Genomic DNA, 10,517 nt, shown 5'->3' on the forward strand with positions numbered 1-10,517 from the left:
GCACTCTTCCTGCTTTTCAGCAAACATCACCATATCACATACTGTGCTGAGTTGAACAGGGTCCCTTGAAAGTCCACATCCACCTGGAACCTAAGAATGTGACCTCATTTGGAAAAATGTAATTAGTTAAGATGAGGACACACTGGAGTTGAGTGGGCCCCTAACACAAGGACTGGTGTCCTTATAAGAAAACTAGAGACACACAGGGAAGAAGGACGAGGGATGAGAGAGGCAGAGCGCAGAGCCAGGCCGTCATAAGCTAAGAACACCAAGGCTTGCCTGCAGCCACCAGAAGGTATGAAAGCAGCATGGAACTGATTCTCCCTCAGAACCTGCAGAACCGTGAGAGAATAAATTTCTGTTGTTTAAACCATGTGGTTTGTGCTCTTTTGTTATAGCAACTCTAGGAAACTAATACACATACCATGAATTGTAATCACTTACTGTTGCCCCTCACTAGAAAACAAACACCAGAAGAAACAAGATTTTAACTTCTTTTGTTCAGTACAAAATGCCCAACCATACGATTGCGTCTGGCACCAAGTAGGCACTCAAAAAATATATACTGAATGAATCTTGAGTGAAGACAAGCTGAGGAAGGAGGTGGGGGTGCTATATCTACCCTCCAGAGGGCAAACTGAGAGGCTGATATCCTAACTTTGCTCAGAGACAGAAGAGCTAGGTCCAGAACTGAACTGGGGACTTTGTTCATTTGATAAATAAGACTGAGCTCCTTCAGGTGCTGAGTGCCATGCTAGCCCAGAGGATGGCCACTGCTCAGTGATCACCGACCATACATCATGGGGTGGAGGGATAGGAAAGTCTCCAGCCTCAGCTCTCCCTCAACGAGGGCCATGACCATGAACAAGGGAGCTCATCCCTGCGCCTCAGGGTCCTCATCTGCAAAGTGAAGGCTGAATTAGAAGCCAAGTCTACCTGCTCTCTAAGGGGCAGGTAAGGCTTGTTAAAATGTGCTGCTTTTGAGAAGCCTTCTAAGACTTCTGGAGCCAAGGTGAAGTCTCCGTTCTGCTGACCTACATTTAAGGCATTTGGTACTTTCCACACACTACTTTGAAATCTCTCACACCACAGGCCACTATAATCTCGTTTGCATAGCTAATTTTCACACACATTATCTGGACTCATGTCACAGGCCTCTGTAAGCCATGCAGTCTGCCCAGGTCCTGCCTGCATCCTCGTTGGGTGGCTCTGCTCCACTCAGGCCTTGAGAGGACAAGCTCACACACCAAGCTCGGCTCCCAAGAGTAGGGTTTCCTTGTCTCCATCTGGACTTCAGTGGCCTGGCCTGCTTTAGAGGTCTTGGGTATAGCCTTCCCCACACTCAACCTGCAGGGCCCACATATCTGGTTTGGGTCAACCAACAGCAAGCAAATTAGGGGCTTCAAACAAACTTGTTGTCATACATGAACAAACATTCAGGTGATCAGGCACACGAAACCAGCACAGACATCACCCCAGGGCCAGCACTGTTAGATGCATAACCCATTAGAAGGTACAAGCGTGTACTTTGGAGCCAGGAGGGCCTGAGTCTGAATCCCAACCCTGCCTGATGCACATTGGGCTGCACTTGATTTTACCTCTTTGCACTTCAATGGCCTTATCTCACAAGGGCCCCGGGATGCAGACCTTTGCAAAGGGCCTACACCCTGTAGTTCTCTTTTCCCCACAACTGGAAATGGGCAGCACATGGCAGGGCAGTGTGGAGAAAAGGGAAAGAACCTCAACCCCCAAAGTGAGGACCCCATCTCCACTCTGTGACGGTTGGCCATGTGGCCAGGGAGGCACGTTACCTTACAGGGCCTTGCTCAGCCTCCACAAAAACAAAAGGGAGAGGTTGTTCTAGGCAGCCTCGACACTTACCACGTCTAAAAAGAGGGAACAGGCTCTGCATTTGGGGCCTTGGCATTTCACAGCAGGAAAACTAGTGTGAAAAGAGAACATCAAACCCACTTTCCCCACAAAAGGCTCCCTGCCAAACCTCCTGCCTTCACCCCTTCTTTACTCTCATAGCCCCAACTGAGCCGAATCTGCCTCTAGTCAGCTCTTCATCTCCTGGTCTCCTCTCATTAATATTACTAGACTATGTGCATTTTTGTATTTAGCAAATGTAATGTGCATTTGTGCACTTAACATTTATTACGGGGAACACAAATAATAGTAGTAGTTACTTACAATTAGAATCCTTACTACGTAATATGCTGAGCCCTTTACAAACATTACTCTGAATCCTTACAACGGCCCTGTGAGGTAGGTACTAATATTATTCCTGGTTAACAGATGAGAAAACTGAGGCTAAGGGAAATAAAATAATTGCTTAAGTTTCAATCCATAAGGGGCTGAGTGGGAGCTGGAACTCCACTTGGCCTGACCCTAGAGTTCTTTAGCACCCCAGGCTGCCTCTCCATTACTCTTCACTCTGCCCTCCCACCTACCCTGAACATCCAATAAGCCAGAGCTTTCCAAAACCCACTGGGCAGCTCAGCCTGCAGGGACAGCCTGGGTGAGCGTATTCATGAGGGTCTGCACATGCCTCCCCTACCAGGTCAGGCCCCTAGAACATCTTCTCAGAAACCATGGCTTCTCCCCAAAGCACCCAGGCTAAGGGAAAAACCATCACAATATTCCCACATCAAGCCAGGAGAAAGGGGGAACAGATCACCACACCACTGGAAAGGCCACTGCACACAGAATCTGGCTTCACTACATTCATGGAGGCTATTCCAGAAGCAAGAACATCTGATTTTCTGGCAGGCAATCTTTAAATGTCCTCCCGATTTAGCTTCTCAGTCTCGAATCCCTGCCCTGGCAGTACAAAAGGGACTGGTCTCAATATGCTGCTTATACATGCTTGCTTCCTTGTGGGAAGAGGCTGGAAGAAATACTCTGGCAGGGCACACCAAAACTAAAGTGCTCTACTACAGTACCTAGGCTCTGGGAGAAGCAGAAAGAATGTGAAACCAGGAACGTTTGCTACTAGTTGCCACTTTGCCACCCCTAGCAACAGGACACTCACACCTTGGTCCCAGAGGGCTCAGCTCCCTCATCCCTCATGATTACTATGGATCCACCCACTACGATCCAGAGGCCAAATGAAGAATCTCAGGCTCACCAGTAATTGATGAAATGCCTACTAAACACTATCTATTTCTTTCACCTAGAAGAATGTCAACCCACAGGGAAATGGGCAGCCTCATACAGTCCTGGTAGTTTAAACCAGTATAGCCCTTGAAAGCACAACATGGGTACTGCTGTAACAGCTTAAATGTATAGAACTTTGACACACTAATTCCACTCCTGAGACACATGCATATGTACGTAACAATATGTATGAATGAAGATATAACAGCAAAGCCAATGAGTTGGTTCATATATCTATCAATGGGGGCTGACTCATAAATTATGATCTATCTATACTATAAAATATTTTGCAAATTAAAGAGCTACATGCATTAAAAGATCTATAAGAAATTTGAAAAGAAAAAGAAAAAACAGTGAAATAATATATATGATGCCACCAGACTGATGCTTACGAACAAAACAAAACTGTATATATTTGTGTCTGTCTATTCAGGATGATGAACAATTTCAGGATATGCATCAAACTGTTAAAACTGGTTACCTCTGAGGACCCAGCAGGGAAGCAGTGTGTGGAGCAGCGGTGCTGGGACTTTACATGTTCTGCTATGTACTACAATGTACGATTTGAATGGGAGGGTGGGGTGCAAGAACATAACATATTCATGTATTACCTATATCATTTAAGAAAAAAGCAATTAAACTGATTTAAAAACACCACAACCACCACGAACATAAGGTTCCTGTGCTGGTATAAAACTGACACACCCGTTTTGAACAAGTTTTGATGTCACACTCCCAGGTCTTCCCAAGAGTGATAAAGTTCAAGTCCCATTTCTAAGCCACTGATGACAGAAGGGATTGGGATCAAGAGAGAAGGGAAACATGGAATGTGAGGAAAGCTTCTGAAAAAGCTCTGTGGAAGTTGCAAATCTGACCCACCCTGAACCTGCCCAGCTCTAAAACTCATTATTCCGGGACTTTCCTCCCTCTCATCCCCATGGGATGAGAAAAAAGGCAAATACCAGGATTAAGAGAGAATTCTTTTTCCCACAGCAGAGGGAAAGCCACCTACTGTTACCAGCAGAACTGCTCCCAGGCAATGCCAACAAAAAGGCCTGGCCAAACTCCACCTTCCCAACAAAGGCGCGTGTGCCAGACCCCTCACATTTGCGGGAGAGCCAAGACCGGCAGGCCCAAAGCCCACTCATTTGAGTCCCGCCACTTCGGCAAACAGCCCAGGCATCTTTTCACACTCACTACTGAAATCCAAACTGAACCAGTATACAAATCAGATGGTTCTGCCAACAAAACAGCAACACTGTGGAAAAAGGAGAGATAAATCAATGGTATCCTGGCTAAATATACAGACTCTAACATGTGATAAATATCTTTTTTGTTTCCCAGTAATAATTAAAATACACACCCCAAATATACACAGAAAGCTAAACATAAGGCAAAAAGAAAAAAAAATGGAGCTTTGCTTAGGACATAATGTTCAAGAAGCAGGCATGACAACTAACATCACCAAGCGAAAATGCTCTCCTCCCATTAAAACAGGTACCCTATTAGTGCCAGACAAACTCACTGGGCACTTTAACAAAATGCAGTTAGGGGGCTGCCAAGAGGTGCCCTTAGGACAAGAATAAGAAGTCACCTCTTGAAGGGGTACCATCCAGCAGAAAGTGGTAGAGCTGAGTCTTCTGCAGTGACTCACTGCGGAGATGGCTTGTGACTTCGAATGCCGGGAAATAGGCAGTCCAATAAAGGTAACCCTTGTAATGAAGGTAACCTTCCTCACAATGAGGACACAGCCCAAATAAAGCCGGAACCTGATCAAATGGCCTGAGCCAACCAAGAATATATCATCTGAAGGGCACAAGTCTTATGCAATCTGGAAAACAAAAGCCCAAGCAAGTTGATTACGGAGTCTGGCACTGCTTAGGAGAGAGGACATGAGACCGGCATATTACTGACATGGCAACAAACAGTACGTGACTAGGACATGCAGACACTAGCCACCGGGACTAATCATCTTCCTTTGCTCTGAATCCAGTTCACCCAAGTATGGCCTGACTCTCCAGCAGGGTTGCAACCTTCAAGGGAGCGGGGGGTCCCTCCTCCTCGAAGAGCGAGCCACCGCTGTGAACTCACTCACTACCCTTCCCCTTTCCGAGCCAGCCCCTGCATGCCTGGTAACCACAAGTTACCCCACACACACACTCGAGGTAGGTCAACTCTTTAGGAACAGCCAGAACTAAGGCCCACCTCCCCTGGTGGGTCCACTGGGTCCACCACGGAACAGAAGGCTGTAGACTGTACCCAAAGGAAGCTTCCTTCTCTGAGGGCTTTGTCCCTTCAACATTTTCCCCTTTGAATGCTCAAACCAGCATTTCCCTAACTGGGGTCTGAGGAACCTGAACTCCATCCTCTGAGATGCTCCTGGAAAGGCAGAAATGGTAAGGCAAGTGGGTGGGCAATGTGAGAGGAAGGCACTTTCAGGTTTTACTCAAGTACCTTCTTTAGCTGTCAGAAAATACCAAAGGAGACAATTTTTTGGTCTCTGCAGAGACTGCTTTCAGTCTACATAGCTGGCATCTACAATATGGGGGAAGGAGCGGGGGCGGCGGGGGGGGCACAAGCACTATCCATTCTGACACATCACCTTTTCTCCGTTGCCACTCCTCTATCTTAATGTGTTAAGTTCAAGCCCTTGTCATTTGTCATGTCAGTTACTCTAATGAACTCGTTTCTCTACTCTTAATTTCATACTCCCCACTGCCCATGGAGCTAGCTAGCTACCTTTCTAAAATACAGACCTGACCTTCTCTCCCTCAATGGAAATCCCCAGCCTGGAAGACAGAGTCCAACCCTGCCAGGGCTTGCAAGGCTTCTGCCTGCACAGGTGTAGTGTCGCACAGATCTCGAATGACACTCAGACTAACCACTTGCTGGCTATGTGGGTGCATGTGTTTCTGTGCCCATTTCCTTCTCTGTGAACTAGGAATAACACAATCAACCTCCAGAGCTGCTGTGAAGATTAAATCCAAGTTGCAGAGAGCCTAGCTCTCCAAGAGCAATCTCCACTCCACCTATTCCCAACTTGGCTTGAGTCTGTGCTCGTCACCACCTCGCTGCACTACTGCTACATAAGGAATGAAAAAGACTTGACTCAAGACAAAAGGTGGCACAGTCAAGATCTAAAAGGGTCATAAACATAAAACTTAGGCTTCCAAAATGTGAAAGACACCAAAATTAACTCATTATCAAAATAATGCAAGAGGAGGGACAGAAGGGGAGGAAATGCTTTTACAATTTATAACTCTACGATTTTTTGGACTTCATTTGTTCTAAGGATTTAGGAAGATTACATTTCAAAAGCTCACAAAGGACACACTTCTACTTTTTAAAACTATTTCTTAATTAATATCTTCAGAGAACTAAGAAGTACTTTTATAGACTGACTGAATCTTAATAAAATTCTCAGAGAAATTCTGGCATCAGTCACAACAAACACCCTCTTGGAATTTAAATTCCTTTCAGCAGACAACTTACTATGGAAACTCACTTATGACGCCACCACCACCAGTCAAAATCTGCCTGGAGCATGAAAACTTCAAAGCCCCACAAGAGAGCCTTATAGGACTAGAGAGAAATTGGCCCCATATTTAGCCAAATCCTATATCTAACAGATTTCTCCCACACCAAACTTTACAGCTTTCACTGTCAGATTCAACTCTTCCATTTCCTTCCCAGCCCATATCTGCCCTGCCTTCTCGCCTTACACTATAATTTTCCAATGCCTCTTTCCAGCTTACAAGCTCCCCGCACCCAATTCAGTATCTTTTCCCTGTCCATAAAATGGATTTTTTTAAGAGAGAGCAGGGCACAAAATGGGCAAAGGGAAACCAGCTACACCCATCTTCACCTCCTATCAGAGACTTGTCTTTTCTGGCTTCAGGTTTTGTTCAATTCCCTCCTTTTAGATGATGGCAAGGCCTGGAATATTCGCTCCGTATGTTGGGGGCTGGAGTGGGAAGGCAAAAGCGGGAAGAATTATTCATAAGCACAAAAGTGTACTTTAAAAGCCTTTTTCCCTTGAGGGTTATTCCTACGGGAAGACTTAATCGATGCCATTATCCCAAGTGCCTGTGGTCTAAGTAAGAGAAAGGGGTAGACGTCAACTTCCACTGAGCACCCACTGCAATTCACAGGTCTCTCATTTAATATAATACAGATGATATCTTGGTTTTACATATGCAGAAACCAAGCTCAGGGGGTTAGATGACGGGCTCAGGATGTACAGGCAGGCCCACCAGACACCAGGACCCATGAACTTATAAGCTTTCAGTGTCCCCAACTGCTTATATTAAAACATAATCCTGGGTTGAAGGGCACTTTACAGTTTACATGTTGCTTTCCATATACATTACCTCATTTAGCATCACAACCATGTAGAATAGCTAAGAATTCCTTTTTCACTATTATAAAAGGCTGTTTCGTTTCAGAGATCATCAGTAACTTATGCAAACCAGCTGTGCCCTTTCTGAACTGTTATCTCACCTCCCAGTGCCTAATAAATGGTAGGGGCTCAAATGGTAACTATTATCAGCATCGTGACTTTTATTAATAGTCCTAAAGTAAAATTTAAACACATACATACACACATATACTATATATAGTATACACCACAAATAAATATACATATATATATATAACATATTTTAAAGATTCGATCTAATTAATCAAGGCTTTACTTGTTGGAGAGGATATAATTTTACCACCCCAAACTCAAAGATAACCACTAACTACAGCTTCCAAGAAACTGACAAAAAAGGATTAGTGAAAATGATATAGTCGAACCCATTATGGATTTTGAAAGGTACTAATCGAAGAAAACAGAAGGACCAGAGCATTCGGTTGTGATAAAATACAAAAAAAAAAGTCCTCCTCTCCTTCCAGCATCATGGCTTGATCATAAATTTGCTATTTGACCTGGCCATGTCATTTCAACCCTTAGTATCCAAATCGAGATGGCCATCCGGTGACCTGGAAGTGAGAGACTGCCCAGGAGGTCTGGGGAAAAGGGGTGCGGTGGACATGTTATTACCCTGAGCTATTTTCAACATGCTGCATCTATTGCACTGTTTGCCTATTAATTACACTCACTTGAAAAGAAACCTGGGAAGTTCAGAAATGTCACATATCAGCTAACCACTTCTCAAGCCAGAATGGAAAAGACGACAGAAGCGTGGTGGTACAAGGATCCCAGCATCAGGCAGACAGAAAGAAATCTATAATCCTATGGCAACGAGAGATCCTGGGGATGTTCTTCAAGTAAGGCTGCACCAAGAACAAACAGTCCAACCGAGCATCCACTCTAGGCTTGAAGGTTAAAACAAAAGAAAAAATTAAGGTCCACATGTGAGATATGTAATTATTTTAAGCACAGTTTAAAACTTTATCGTAAAGATAGCTGGACAGCCATGTATACTAATTGCCTGCATGAGGACAATATTCATACTGTAACTCTAGTACCAATTATTAGTTTTTTTGTTTCATCTTGTTTTTTACAATCATTCTTGCTTCTTATCTTTTTTAAGTTCATCCTATTTTCTTCATAATAAGCTAAGGTTGATTTTGTGGCTGATCTAGTCTCACAAGGAAAAAGACCTCTGTCTCCCTCAGAAACCTACTCTTGCCTCCATCAGATTGTCTAGCTCTGTTTATACCCCATTTCAGATAAGGAAACTGAGGTCCAGAGAGGGCAAAGGATTTACCTAAGGTCATACTCCTTGCTAATATATCTAGAACCAGGGCTTAAGAGGCCCACAGCGTGGGTCTCCAGCTCTATCACTTGACATGGCATACTTGTGTCTTGATAGAGTTTATTTGCGGGAGGGAGGGACAAGGATGAGTCATCACCATTGTCAAGGAGCACCACACAGGTTGTTCTAATAAAGCATCCAGCATTTCCAGAACCACTTGTTTCTGAAATAACCAACCCCAGCCAGAGAATAAAAGGCCATGTTTTATACTCCCTTCAGGATACCCAAGATCCTGAAAGTAGATGTGCTGCTGGGCTTTAGGGACCGGCCAGCCCAACCCAGGTAGTCGGACCTTGATGGTACTGGAGAGGGAATGGAGTGGGTGGGTGTGGGAGGTGGTCGGAGTTGTGTTTTCATTCCGCTGCTGGCGACCGTTATGATTTCATGCAGCCCATTCCTACTCACCTTGGAACCCGTAATATCTCATCCACTCAAGGGTCCCTCCTCAACTTCCCCAGGACAAAAGCACTGCAGCCTGGGAGGTGAGTGTGGCAGATGCGGAGAGGTACTTGACCCAAGCGACAGAGGAAGCAACGCTTAGCTCCCTCCCCCACCCATTATAGGAACTCCCCACCGGGTGCGTCCCAGACTCTGAGCCTGACCCTTCTCTCAGGGTCTGCCCCTAATGAGGCGAGGAGGCGGCAAAAGCCATTCCCCAGCGCTCCACCCTGCAGTCGGCTAGCCTCTGGTCTCCCGGCCCCCAGGCTCGTCCCCAGTGGGGCCTCCCTCCTTCCCTCTTCACCCAGAGCCCTCAGCTCCTGCCCGAGACCCTGAGCGGATCCCTTTTTCCCCGCCCGCAAAAGACCTGCGTCTCTCGCCTTCCCAAATCAGGCCCTCCCAGCCCCCGGCCCGGGACCCCCTCGCACGGCGTCCCTCCGACCCCCAAGTCTGCTCGGCACCCACACTTCCCGCCCGGCCCACGCAGGCTCCCGGTCCGCCCCAACTTTTCCCAGCCGCGGCCCGGGCCCCGCAGCGGCGGGGATTAGCGTCCGGAGCCGCGACGGGCGCGCGGGCTCGCGTTCCCTCTGCCCCTGCCCGCGCAGCCCGCACGAGTTGCGCTCGGGACCCGCGCAGCGCTCGGGCCTCGGCGGTCAGCCCAGCGCGGAGGCGGAGCCGGCGTGGCGGGAACTGCGCTGTCCCAGCGCCCGCACTCCCGCCGACCCCGGCGCTGCGCCGCTCCCTGCCCACCTGCCCGCGGGCGCCTCACCTCCTCCCGCGCCGCCGCCACCGCCGCCGCCACTGCCGGGAATACGTGGCAGTGGCCGCCGCCGCTCGCGCTCCTCGCCTCGCCTCTCCTCTCGGCGCCCGCGCGGGCGGCTCCGGCGCGCCGGACCGCAGCTCCAGGCGCCCTCTGCCGCCGGGAAGCCGAATCCTCTCGCCCTAACCCTAACTCGCCCGCCGCCCCCGCCCGCCACCCGGGCTCCCGCCAGCCCCGCCCCTGGCCCGGCCCCAACTCTCGCTAAGCAGCAAGGGGCGCAGGGCCCGCGCGCTGCCTCCGGGGAGCCTGCCCAGACCACCTCGCCGCTCGGCGCGCTTCCTCCGGCTTCCGCGCAGCTGGGGCAGAAGTCATCCTTCGGGTTGATACGTTTCCTG

The 10,517-nt window shown here is 47.9% G+C and overlaps 1 long non-coding RNA gene across 14 annotated transcripts in view; it reads right to left on the reverse strand.

Moving 5' to 3' along the window:
* Positions 1-10,308, reverse strand: part of LOC120590062 (uncharacterized) — a 61,442-nt gene extending 51,134 nt beyond the window's left edge. Inside the window, exons 1-5 of one of the 14 annotated variants that reach the window (XR_005649633.1) lie at positions 10,132-10,308; positions 8,266-8,481; positions 7,025-7,123; positions 4,754-4,990; positions 4,357-4,417 (exon numbers count right to left, since the gene is read on the reverse strand). This is a non-coding gene — a long non-coding RNA (uncharacterized LOC120590062). Of the gene's footprint in view, positions 1-4,356; positions 4,418-4,753; positions 4,991-7,024; positions 7,124-8,265; positions 8,482-9,329; positions 9,979-10,112 lie in introns of those variants that run through there. The other 13 variants (XR_005649634.1, XR_005649631.1, XR_005649629.1 and 10 more) reach the window with 13 other exon arrangements.
* Positions 10,309-10,517: the final 209 nt, after the last annotated feature.

The sequence above is a fragment of the Pteropus medius genome, unplaced genomic scaffold (assembly GCF_902729225.1).
Source record: "Pteropus medius unplaced genomic scaffold, Ma_sr-lr_union100, whole genome shotgun sequence".
Taxonomy (NCBI): domain Eukaryota; kingdom Metazoa; phylum Chordata; class Mammalia; order Chiroptera; family Pteropodidae; genus Pteropus; species Pteropus medius.